The following is a 10,635-nucleotide window of genomic DNA, read 5'->3' as shown; positions in this document are numbered from 1 at the left end:
CGCACATTTAACATTTTGGAAATGAGTTCTTTTGAAATTTTTTACGCGCCTCACGTGTTGTAGATTTGTCTCGCGGCGTGACAGCTGACAACCGATATCTGCTCAACATCATTAAGGCCGCGGTCTCCTTGATTAAATGTTGCGCTGTATCTCCCTTCGATCTGGCTCGAATTTTATCTTTACTTCTGAGCTCCTCTTATCACCGTTTACACTACGTAATCCCGGAGCCTTGAATGTTTCTTGCATTCCGATGTGTCGTGAATCACACAAAGTTTCCTTATCAGAATCAGTTACGATTTAAGTGACGTCGTTCAGCACCAGGAAGGAAACAGATGAATGCTTCTGCGTCTCAGGTGGCCCGTACGTGGTGATCACGTAACTTTACAGTCAGAAATCATTTTTAATCCACTTTCGATTAATATAAGAACCTTTAGAATAAAAGTTGGAGATATCGCACTGATATAATAAATTCTATTTGATGTACTCGTTTCATACACGGCGATTCGTTGTTGAGAAAGCTCCGCGTGGTTACGCAGATCTTGGAAACAAAACTGAGCTCAGTCGACAACTTTCAGAGATAACCTCGTAAACTTGAATCGGTACTGTCGAAGATGAGACACACTTCTCCCATCGTGCGTTCATTTTATACACGTCGTGCCCAGGACACGATACCAACATGGCCGCCCCGAAACTGCAGTAACGACCACGAATTTTAAAATATATTTTTCGTTTAATCTCCGGAAGGATTTTGGGGGTGGAGTGAGTTCGTATCGCTCCAGTGGCCTCTGCTTAATTAACACGAAATCCATTTAGATTTTTCTGAACAAGTCAATAACGCCTAGACACTAGCAGAGTTAGATGGAAAAACTTCCGTGTTCTGCAGGGGTCGAGGCTAATTGTGGAAACACGTGAATTTCGAGTAGCGAAATTCAGATTACAGCTCGTTCATTTTTCAGGCTTTTACCTTGAATTCAGTTTTCATGAGAACAAAACGCAATGCGATGACAACAACAACACAGACATTTGTTCAGCGCTAATTTGTTTTCGTGGCGAACCCTGATAAGAAAAATGCATTTTTAATGAAATGTACCGCTGAAGATGTAGCGTCTTTAGAACGGAATTTTACGTGCTTTAAATCCAGAAAGTGTGGTTGTGTTCGGATGGCTCAGATTCCTCGTCCATTGGCGGATTCTTATGAACACGACAGTGATCTTTGCGGCTTCCGTAAGAGGCGGGAAACATTTACCTTTATCTGTGAAAGTGAGGTCTTGCACCATGGAGTCAGCTGAACGATAAGCCCCGTTTGAGCCTCCCACGTTAATACTTTGAATCTCAGCCTGCGTGCGTTCCAATTCTCTCGGTGAAACCTGCGCTTACTCGTCTGTTGCGCTGTTGGCTCCTACCCCTAAAAGCACAGTTTGCGCTGGACGCAAGACCTTGAACGAACGCAAATAGGGACGGACGGACGGACGGACGGACGTCCTTCTGCCGCATTTCGGTCATTTTCGGGAAAGGGAAACTGAAAATCCTCCTCAGTTCTTCAGAGGAGCTCTCGGAGCAGATGACGGTCGTATTCGTGGAGCTGATTGCGTGACGCTGCACCAAACACAGATGATTTAACGCTCTCCGATGTGGCCAGTTCTAAGGACGGAACGAGGCAACAGATTTGCGCTGGTGACGTAGCCCCTCCTTACAGCGGTGACGACTGAACGGCGGAGACTTCAACGGTGGGGCGAGACTGGTCCTCACTTTCACGCCTACTTCACTGTCCTTGTGTTTGAGTGGGTCGCGAGCCAGCTCACCTTGCGGACAGCTCTGCAGATTTCAGAACTCTCTTTGCATTGTTGATTAGTGAGTTTCAGATCTGACGTTGCGTGTGTTGATTAGCGAGTTCCAGATCTCATTTTTGAGTATGTTGATAAACGAGTCTCAGAACTCACTTTGCATTGTTGATTAGCGAGTTTCAGATCTCAGTCTTGAGTATGTTGATAAACGAGTCTCAGAACTCTCTTTGCATTGTTGATTAGTGAGTTTCAGATCTGACGTTGCGTGTGTTGATTAGCGAGTTCCAGATCTCATTTTTGAGTATGTTGATAAACGAGTCTCAGAACTCACTTTGCATTGTTGATTAGCGAGTTTCATGTCTCATTTTTGAGTATGTTGATAAACGAGTCTCAGAACTCACTTTGCATTGTTGATTAGTGAGTTTCAGATCTCAGTCTTGAGTATGTTGATAAACGAGTCTCAGAACTCACTTTGCATTGTTGATTAGCGAGTTCCAGATCTCATTTTTGAGTATGTTGATAAACGAGTCTCAGAACTCACTTTGCATTGTTGATTAGTGAGTTTCAGATCTCAGTCTTGAGTATGTTGATAAACGAGTCTCAGAACTCACTTTGCATTGTTGATTAGTGAGTTTCAGATCTCAGTCTTGAGTATGTTGATAAACGAGTCTCAGAACTCACTTTGCATTGTTGATTAGCGAGTTCCAGATCTGACGTTGCGTGTGTTGATTAGCGAGTTCCAGATCTCATTTTTGAGTATGTTGATAAACGAGTCTCAGAACTCACTTTGCATTGTTGATTAGCGAGTTTCATGTCTCATTTTTTAGTATGTTGATAAACGAGTCTCAGAACTCACTTTGCATTGTTGATTAGTGAGTTTCAGATCTCATTTTTGCGTATGTTGATAAACGAGTCTCAGAACTCACTTTGCGTGTGTTGAACGGCGAGGCCCAGACCACTCGCTCCGTGCAGTGTGCGGCTAGCCCAGAGTCCAGTTACCGTTAGCAGCCGCTATGTTGTACAGCTTCAGTCTCCTTACGCCACACGCAAGTCGTTTCATGAACTGCTTTAAAACACACGTAGGCCCAGTTATCTCTTTCCGTGTCTTGAGGAATTCGCTCTTACGACTGCACGTTCCCATCCTCGTCTTACGACGATGAAAGTCGACATTGGCGATGATCACAGTGAAACCGATTTTGACGAGAAACGTTTTCGCTTAGCTTTTTCATCATGTCATCCTTGAATCGATTACGGTTCGTGACCTTGGACCGTAATATGTTACCGCCTAATTGCATTATAATTATGATACAGATAACCATGGAGCTGTTCTGTAGAGTGCCTCCTGTCATCAAGGCTAGCTCTTCGCTTCCGGTCCATTCAGAGATGTGCTCTCACAGGCTGCCACGTCGCTAGTTTCTGATGTTTCGGTGCGGACGCCAGATTCGAGAAGTTTGCCTCGTGGATACAGCAACTTCCTGCTGGAAATTTATGCCCGCGACAGTGAGAGCAGTTCCAGGCATAACTGATGAAGCCTGCTTTGGTATTTTACGGATTTCCAGTCGTACAAATCTTGTGTGACGCCATATTTATGTACGCGTGCTCCAAGTTTATACAGAGTGTTCCATAAAAAAATCAATCCTTACTACAGCGATGTTGGTATGCTTTGGTGACGTCGTCATAACAAGAGAAATGAGCTGTTCGTTAGCCTTTGTTTGCTAGGAAGAACTTAGAGGAAAGCTGAAAATGCCCACCATCTTTCCGAAGACGAGCATCAATCCAAAATTGTGTTACCAGTCGGCGTATTGTCGTCTTAATCAGGATACCCATTGCTGCCAACTGCAGCAAACGATTTCTGTCCGCCCATGCGTGTATCTGCGCAGCTGGCGCGAGCAGCGGCCTAGTAACCACGGTGACCTTGGTCTGAGTACCACGGGGGGAGGTCGGGAGAGTACATTTATTGCGCGGGGGTTGGTGGACCTGCTTCTGATTTCGTATTTGCACCTTCGTGCGTGATTGTTCTTGTGTGTAAATGGTACGCCACGTAATTCAGCAAGGGAATTCTTTGCCTCGTGGGTTATCGTGCCGGGTTCATTTCCAGATGCCTTACGATCACATTTGTATTCCTGCGAGGCGACTGTCAAGGCCGCGTTGTCCGTCCGTCCGTCCGTCCGTATGCGGGTAAACAAGAGAACGGCTGAAGGAATGTTCTAGAAATTGTGGTTTTGGGGAGTTTTAGGAAAAACGTCGGGTGGTTTCATTTTTTTAACACGGGTTCTTTCTTCGTGTTACGTTTTTAAGCATTTGATTTTTGCAGTAGTGACGCGTTGTCAGGCAGTACGTGGATGTCGTACGCAGTTACTCCTATCAACGCGCCCTCTCTTTGAGCTATAACGAACTGAGTGCCATGACGTCATGCCAACGCCAAATTTGATGAAGATTTTGTGTCTCCGCCCCTCATGTTTGCAGTATCGAAACGGAAATCCTGAGGAAAACATAGGCAACTTACCAGAATTGTTTCTCTGTGCGCATATTTGCTAATTTGTTTTATTATTGCTTAAGAAATATAAATATATTACAGAATTTTTGGGCTACTTTACAATTGAGATTACGTTACTATAATTTACCTGCTGTTTTGTATGGCTGTGCCGCTGGGTGTCTCCCATCCTGTGAGGAAGGGACCTAGGCGCAGATTGGAGTATAATATTAAAATTATTAACTGAGCGTGCTAATTATTAGCTCTGATCCATCATCATCACTGGGTAGTCTAGCGTCTGTGATGCCATCTGTGTGTTCAGATCTGCACCGTTCCGACCTCGTGGCCTTCGAGGAGGATCAGTCCTCTTCCTTGTTAGAGGTCCGCGCGGTTACCGAGAGGTTGAGAGAGAACTAGTCTCCTCCGCCGACGACGAGTAACGAAGTCCAACCTGCCAAGACAGAGGCAGGGACGAATTCATTTTTGTTTTCCTTTGTGGCAGTGAACCCTTGTCCAACGCGGGGGGGGGGGGGGGGGGGTTTAAAGACCCGGAGTAACAGCTGAGCTGAAAATCCACGTTCTCGCACACGCCGAGTGTGACGAGACTTACCAAGTTGGTGTTGCGGTAGGCCAGTCTTCAGCTTTTTAAATAACTTCGGTGTCTTTCCTTTGCGGACTGCGTACAAGAAAATTTCTCGCTTTGGGGAGATAATTATTAAAATTTATTATCACGCGATTATGCGTTGGAGCTGGGTTTCCTTCACGCAGTTAGGAGTACGAGTCGTAAAATCGCAATGAGAAGGACCTAGGGAGACCCAGGAACGTTTTCCTTGTGATGTTCCACGCTCCTCTTCACCTCTGTCGGGTTTTTCGGTGAGAGGACCGGATGTGCACGCCACTGAGCGAACAGGATGCTGCGATGCCATCACCAAGGCAACCCGTGACATGTGACAATCGCTGAAGTGTGTAACCGCCGTAAGTCACGTTTCAGGGGACGAAGTTCGCTGCCCGGCTCGTTTAAAGACAACCTATCAGACGAAGTGTAAAGTGTCGGTCATACGTGCAATCTGAAGGCCAAATTACACGATTTTTAAAACTCCAAGGAGCGGAGTACCTTTTGAGATGCTAATAGCAGCTCATCTGCTCAATAAAGAAAGTACGTTGCCTGAGTCAGGTGAATGCAGCATACATTTTAATATTATCATCCATTTCTCTTTTGGGCCGTTCCGATATTTGGTCGAGACGGAGTTCCCAAAGCTTTCTCCAGCCTCCCTGCCCTCTCAAAGCCCTGGTCGAGACGGAGTCTCACAGCACAGACAATTGCGTTCTCGCTGCAGAGCAGAGTTTTCTAATGCCTTTGTGTTCTGATTTTCCCTGCATTCCGGTCACGAAAGATGACAGTTTTAGTTTCACGCGGCTGTGAAAATGTGTGTTGTAGTTTTTGACTTGCGAAGCAGAATCCGCGGTGATGATTGTCTGTTCCATTGGCTGGTCCTCCTGTGAGTTCGGTAGCTCATTGAAGTAATTGTTCCAGCTACAGTAACCGTAGCCGAAACGTGCGTTTAGCCTCCGTCACTATCGTGCGGGTAGAAGGAACTGTCGGTGAGAAATTTTGCCCCTCCCAAAAATCCTCTGATCTACTTCCTTGCCTGTTGTAGCCGATGTCGAACGCACAGATTCGTCCCGACTGCCGGAAGATTTTTTTTTTTTTTTTTTTTTTTTTTTTTTGAATTCGCATGCAGATGAACATTCCCGTCCTTTACCAAGTCGTGAGTCGCTTCTTTGCTTAATTTGTGTTTATGTACAATTCTGAACTTTTTAACTTACATGTATTTATCTTCCTGAAATTAAAAATCTCGATGTCAAATGACGCGTCTCTCGTCCGCTAACAAAAGGCTCTCTCACTAGCGTCCGCAACCTCCTCCAGACGATCGGACGTCAGTCATACTTGAAATCCGTCGTTCACCTACGAAGATGTAATCGAAATGATCGTGTCTCTTCCGATCAGGAGAAGTTTGCGTGGGAACATTGAAATCCTGGTAAAAATATGTATTGGTATGTGAAAGATTAATCGCATCTAATTTCATATAAACCGCTGTTGAAATTTCCTATAAAAGCCACCCCTCTCCCGCCCTAAAATTCGAGGGACGTAAAACAGTTGTCGGGTGTCTGAGGCTTTCATGTCGGAGGAATTGCCGATTCCGACTTCCGGTTCACAATCCGGGCGAACACATTCGACAGTTGAATCTGAGGTTTTAGTATTTTAACTTGGGAGAAATGAATTTTCGTGAGGGATATCTGGGAAATTAACCAGATCATTATGCATTACCATCTTTAACCATAGTTGGGACATGCACACGTGCGATCTCCTGCATCCTTTCGACCTCTCGTCTTTAACTGCTGATGTGATTTCCCAAAGTGACGACGCCCTCAACTCCACTAAACCTCGCTTATGCCTCCCTAATTTCCTTGTTTCTGTCTTCAGCGAAGTCCTGACATTCCGACTTCCGAATATTTCACCACAGAAGACAAAATCAAATTTGCTAACTTGTGTTTGGAACTGAATCGGTGATACCGCGGCGGTGAAATCGAGCGTTATCACCAAATTAAATATTTGCCCTTCGATCGCGTGCGACGTCATCCCTCGGTAGGAGTTGCCGTGTGCGCAAAGTCCTTCATGTTCCAGTCCGCGTGCCCTTGCATGAGTGTGGGCTTCGGAGATCAGCACTGAATGGTCCGTCTCCGTCTCTGAGAATTCGGCGTTCTGCGTCGTAAGTCGCGTTTCGCCGCGGAACTGAGCAACTCTGAAAGCGATGGAGTGGCACCTGGCAACATCCGGATGCTAAATGCGTATCTGCGTATTTCGTATGTGCAAATGCGAGAAACCTTTGATAACCCCACAGCAGCCGAGTTCAGTAATCGCTGCATTAGCGTTCGAGTTTACAAAGGCGATGAATCGACCGATCTATTATCGTTCATGGATCATGATTCAGTACAGGTGTCCCGTAGTGGGTAACTTTGTATTTGTGTAATAAATTTCTGTACTTGTCTGACTAGAGCCACGGTGGTCTAGCGGTTAGAACGCTGGCCTTGTAATCCTGGGGTCTCGGGTTCGAATTTATAACTTGTGTTGGGCAAGGCCGTGGTCTAGGCAACACGGAGTTTTCCTCCGTGGCATCCCAACAATTACTCCATTCACACACAGAAGAAGGCAATGGCAAACCACTTCTGGATCATCTGCCAAGAACGTATATGAACAGGTCCCAGTCCGAGAAGAGAAAAGGATGGAAGGATCCTGTTCATATGGACCTGTCGTCAGACAGAACACTAAATAATAATAAGATGAGGTGGTCTAGCGGTTAGAACGCTGGGGGTCTCGGGTTCGATTCCCGGCGGTGCCCGAATTTATAACTTGTGTTGGGCAAGGGCCGTGGTCTAGGCAACACGGAGTTTTCCTCCGTGGCATCCCAACAATTACTCCATTCACACACAGAAGAAGGCAATGGCAAACCACTTCTGGATCATCTGCCAAGAACGTATATGAACAGGTCCCAGTCCGAGAAAAGGATGGAAGGATCCTGTTCATATGGACCTGTCGTCAGACAGAACACTACAAATAAAAAAATAACTTGTCTGACAAAACCGCACATTTCATAATTGGGCGATCTGTGCTGTGAACATTTTGAAAAGAAAAAAAAAACGAAAAATTTCCGAAGAGTGACGAGAATTTGGTTAATTTAATTGTTTTCAAAATGCCGATCACTTGGTACAGCGGCCTATGGCGTGGTTAATGACCGCTCTGACACTGGGTTCATGAGTTCGAGTCTGGTCCGCGCCATCTTGTCGTTGTGTCCGGCTGATCACGTGTCCAAAGTTTCTCAACGGATTCAAAAATTCAGAACAATTCGTTGATTGCAACAGTTCGTGAGGCCCGATTACTGAAACTGATTTCAGAGCTTCGGGTGATGAACAGACACTTTAATTACTAGGCGAATTGTCCACAGATCTACAAATGACGGTTCGACCATGAATCACGTGACTTTAAATGTTCCCCTTTGCTATTAATCACAGGAGCTGGTGTAGAAAAGTGGTTTTTTTTTCATTCTGATAATACGTAATTCGCTTAACATTTTCGAAATGTGAAATTCGGAAGGCGACTTAATTTTGTATCGATCATTAGACAAACTTTGGTCGAATCTTGTTCATTGATATTTTCTGTCCGTCTTCTAACTTGAGATGTACCTTATCAGGTAGAAACAGGTTGCAGGCTCTCCGGGTCAGTGAGTCCATAGGCGTTGCCCTGCTGTGCGTAGCGGGATTTCGGTTCCGTAAAAGGTGCGAAGGACGTGCCAGCCTCGAATTACACCACGTCGTTATTCAGGCGCATTGTTTACAAGTGACGTTAATTAATACGGTCTTTGCAAGCCGAGCGACGACTATTCGCTTTTACGTTAATGTAATTTCGCAATCTTTACGAGAGAAAGTTTGCTGCTGCCGTTAACATATTAAGGAGGTTTAATATAAAATCGGGGCCTCAAAATTCCAGCTTGGCCCGTGTTCAAAACGTAATCGAAAAGTCCGTGACGATGTGTGGCTTTTTGACAAACAGGTCTTAAGAGGGAAAGAAAGGAAAAACAACCTATGTCAAAGAATTTCTTATAATTAATCCTCCTCCTCCTTCTCCTCCTCCTCCTCCTCCTCCTCCTCTTCCTCCTCCTCCTCCTACTACTACTTCGTCTCCTTCTCCTCCTCCTTCGTCTCCTTCTCCTCCTCCTTCGTCTCCTTCTCCTCCTCCTTTGTCTCCTCCTCCTCCTCCTTCGTCTCCTTCTCCTCCTCCTTCGTCTCCTCCTCCTCCTCCTCCTCCTCCTCCTCCTCCTCCTCCTTCGTCTCCTCCTCCTCCTCCTCCTCCTCCTCCTCCTTCGTCTCCTTCTCCTCCTCCTTCGTCTCCTTCTCCTCCTCCTTTGTCTCCTCCTCCTCCTCCTTCGTCTCCTCCTCCTCCTCCTCCTCCTTCTCCTCCTTCGTCTCCTCCTCCTCCTCCTCCTTCTCCTCCATCTTCTTCTTCGTCTTCTGCTTCTCCTCCTCCTCAAACTCCTTCTTCAAGGATATAGACCGCAGGCCTGTTTACGAGTTTCAGTATTCTTTTGTTTCTAATGTAGTAACGCTTTTGGAAGTCTTTTTTCTTTGTATGGCTTGAGGTTTCCACGGCGGTGAGTCTGAAGACGGCCGTCTTCTGGGTTGTGCCGCCTTGTAGTGTGGTAGAAGTTTACCGACGTTTCAGAGGCCCTTGCTGCCTCCATTAATTTGCCAGGCTACACGGCGCAACGACTCAGAAGACAGTCATCTTCTGTTGCAATTCTTAAAATGCGTTAATGCCAGTTCTCTCGTTTGAATCAGAAATGAAAAAAAAAGCCTGAAGGAACACACGCGCGCATGCGCGCGCACTCACCGCCTGCTTTAATAATCCGTAATTCAATTTTATTGGTCGATCTTATTTAATTCGTAGAGTAAACCGAATATTTTCTTTAAACAGCATAAAGTGATTGATATTTGTAATGGTTGTGGGTTGTGTTTTCTTCGCGGTTCGGTCTGAATGTTTATATACTATGAAGACGAGCTTCGGCTTTAAAGAGTTCCACTAAGAACTGCAACTCCGAAGACTCGACTAGCGAAATGTTCTGGCTCCTTCGTGAGCGTAAATTTCATGACTTTCCTTCTGTTTTGTATGGTTGTGAAACTTTTCCTCTCTCACTCCAAGGGACGGACACAGATTGAAGGTGTCTGAGATCAGGGCAGAACCTCGAGTCCTACTAAATCGAGGAGGGTGGGATGGGTGGGAACATAGCACGCATGGGAGCTAGGAGAAAGTTTATTATGAAGATACGAAGGGAAGAAGCCACTTGTAAGACGTAGGCGTTTTGGGGAGGGCAGTTTTGAAATGAACATTGGATGAATCGGGTGGATGAGTTCATCTCAGGATAGGACCAACGGCGGACTTGTGAACACGATAATGAATATCCGGGTTCCATAAATGGCTGAGAATTTGAAGAAGGAGAGGCGAGCGATCTGATTTCTGTGTCTCGTTGTTTCAGATGCGGTCTCGAAGTGGCGCATTGCAGTGACCGTTGAGGTGAGTAGAGGAGTTGGCAGCTCCACCCTCCCTCCTGACGAAGGTCGTGTTTTCAGGGATCAAACTGTGCGTTTCGCCTACGTCACTAGCCTGAGGGTAGAAGGAAATTCAAGCACTTGTAATTAACCGCTGTCTACGATACACGCGTGTCAGTTTTGCGAGAAGCTTTTGGTAATGTCACTTAATGATTGTTCCTCATTTGCTGTCTGGCGAGAGAAATATCTTCCAAGTTAAGTTTACCAAGTCCATTT

The 10,635-nt window shown here is 45.7% G+C and overlaps 1 protein-coding gene across 8 annotated transcripts in view; it reads left to right on the top strand.

The window, feature by feature from the left end:
• Prosap (SH3 and multiple ankyrin repeat domains prosap) overlaps positions 1-10,635 on the top strand; it is a 94,684-nt gene that overhangs the window by 5,917 nt on the left and 78,132 nt on the right. For all 8 annotated transcript variants that reach the window (XM_087357453.1, XM_087357449.1, XM_087357446.1 and 5 more), the window contains exon 2: positions 10,347-10,384. The gene's annotated coding sequence lies outside the window, so the exon portion shown is untranslated. The remainder of the gene's footprint in view (positions 1-10,346; positions 10,385-10,635) is intronic.

Source organism: Zootermopsis nevadensis, unplaced genomic scaffold (assembly GCF_977971745.1).
Source record: "Zootermopsis nevadensis isolate Lab colony 2312 unplaced genomic scaffold, Znev_1.0 Znev_ptg000028l, whole genome shotgun sequence".
Lineage (NCBI taxonomy): Eukaryota > Metazoa > Arthropoda > Insecta > Blattodea > Termopsidae > Zootermopsis > Zootermopsis nevadensis.
The sequence above is the reverse complement of the archived record's forward strand: the minus strand, read 5'-3'. Positions and strand labels throughout refer to the sequence as shown.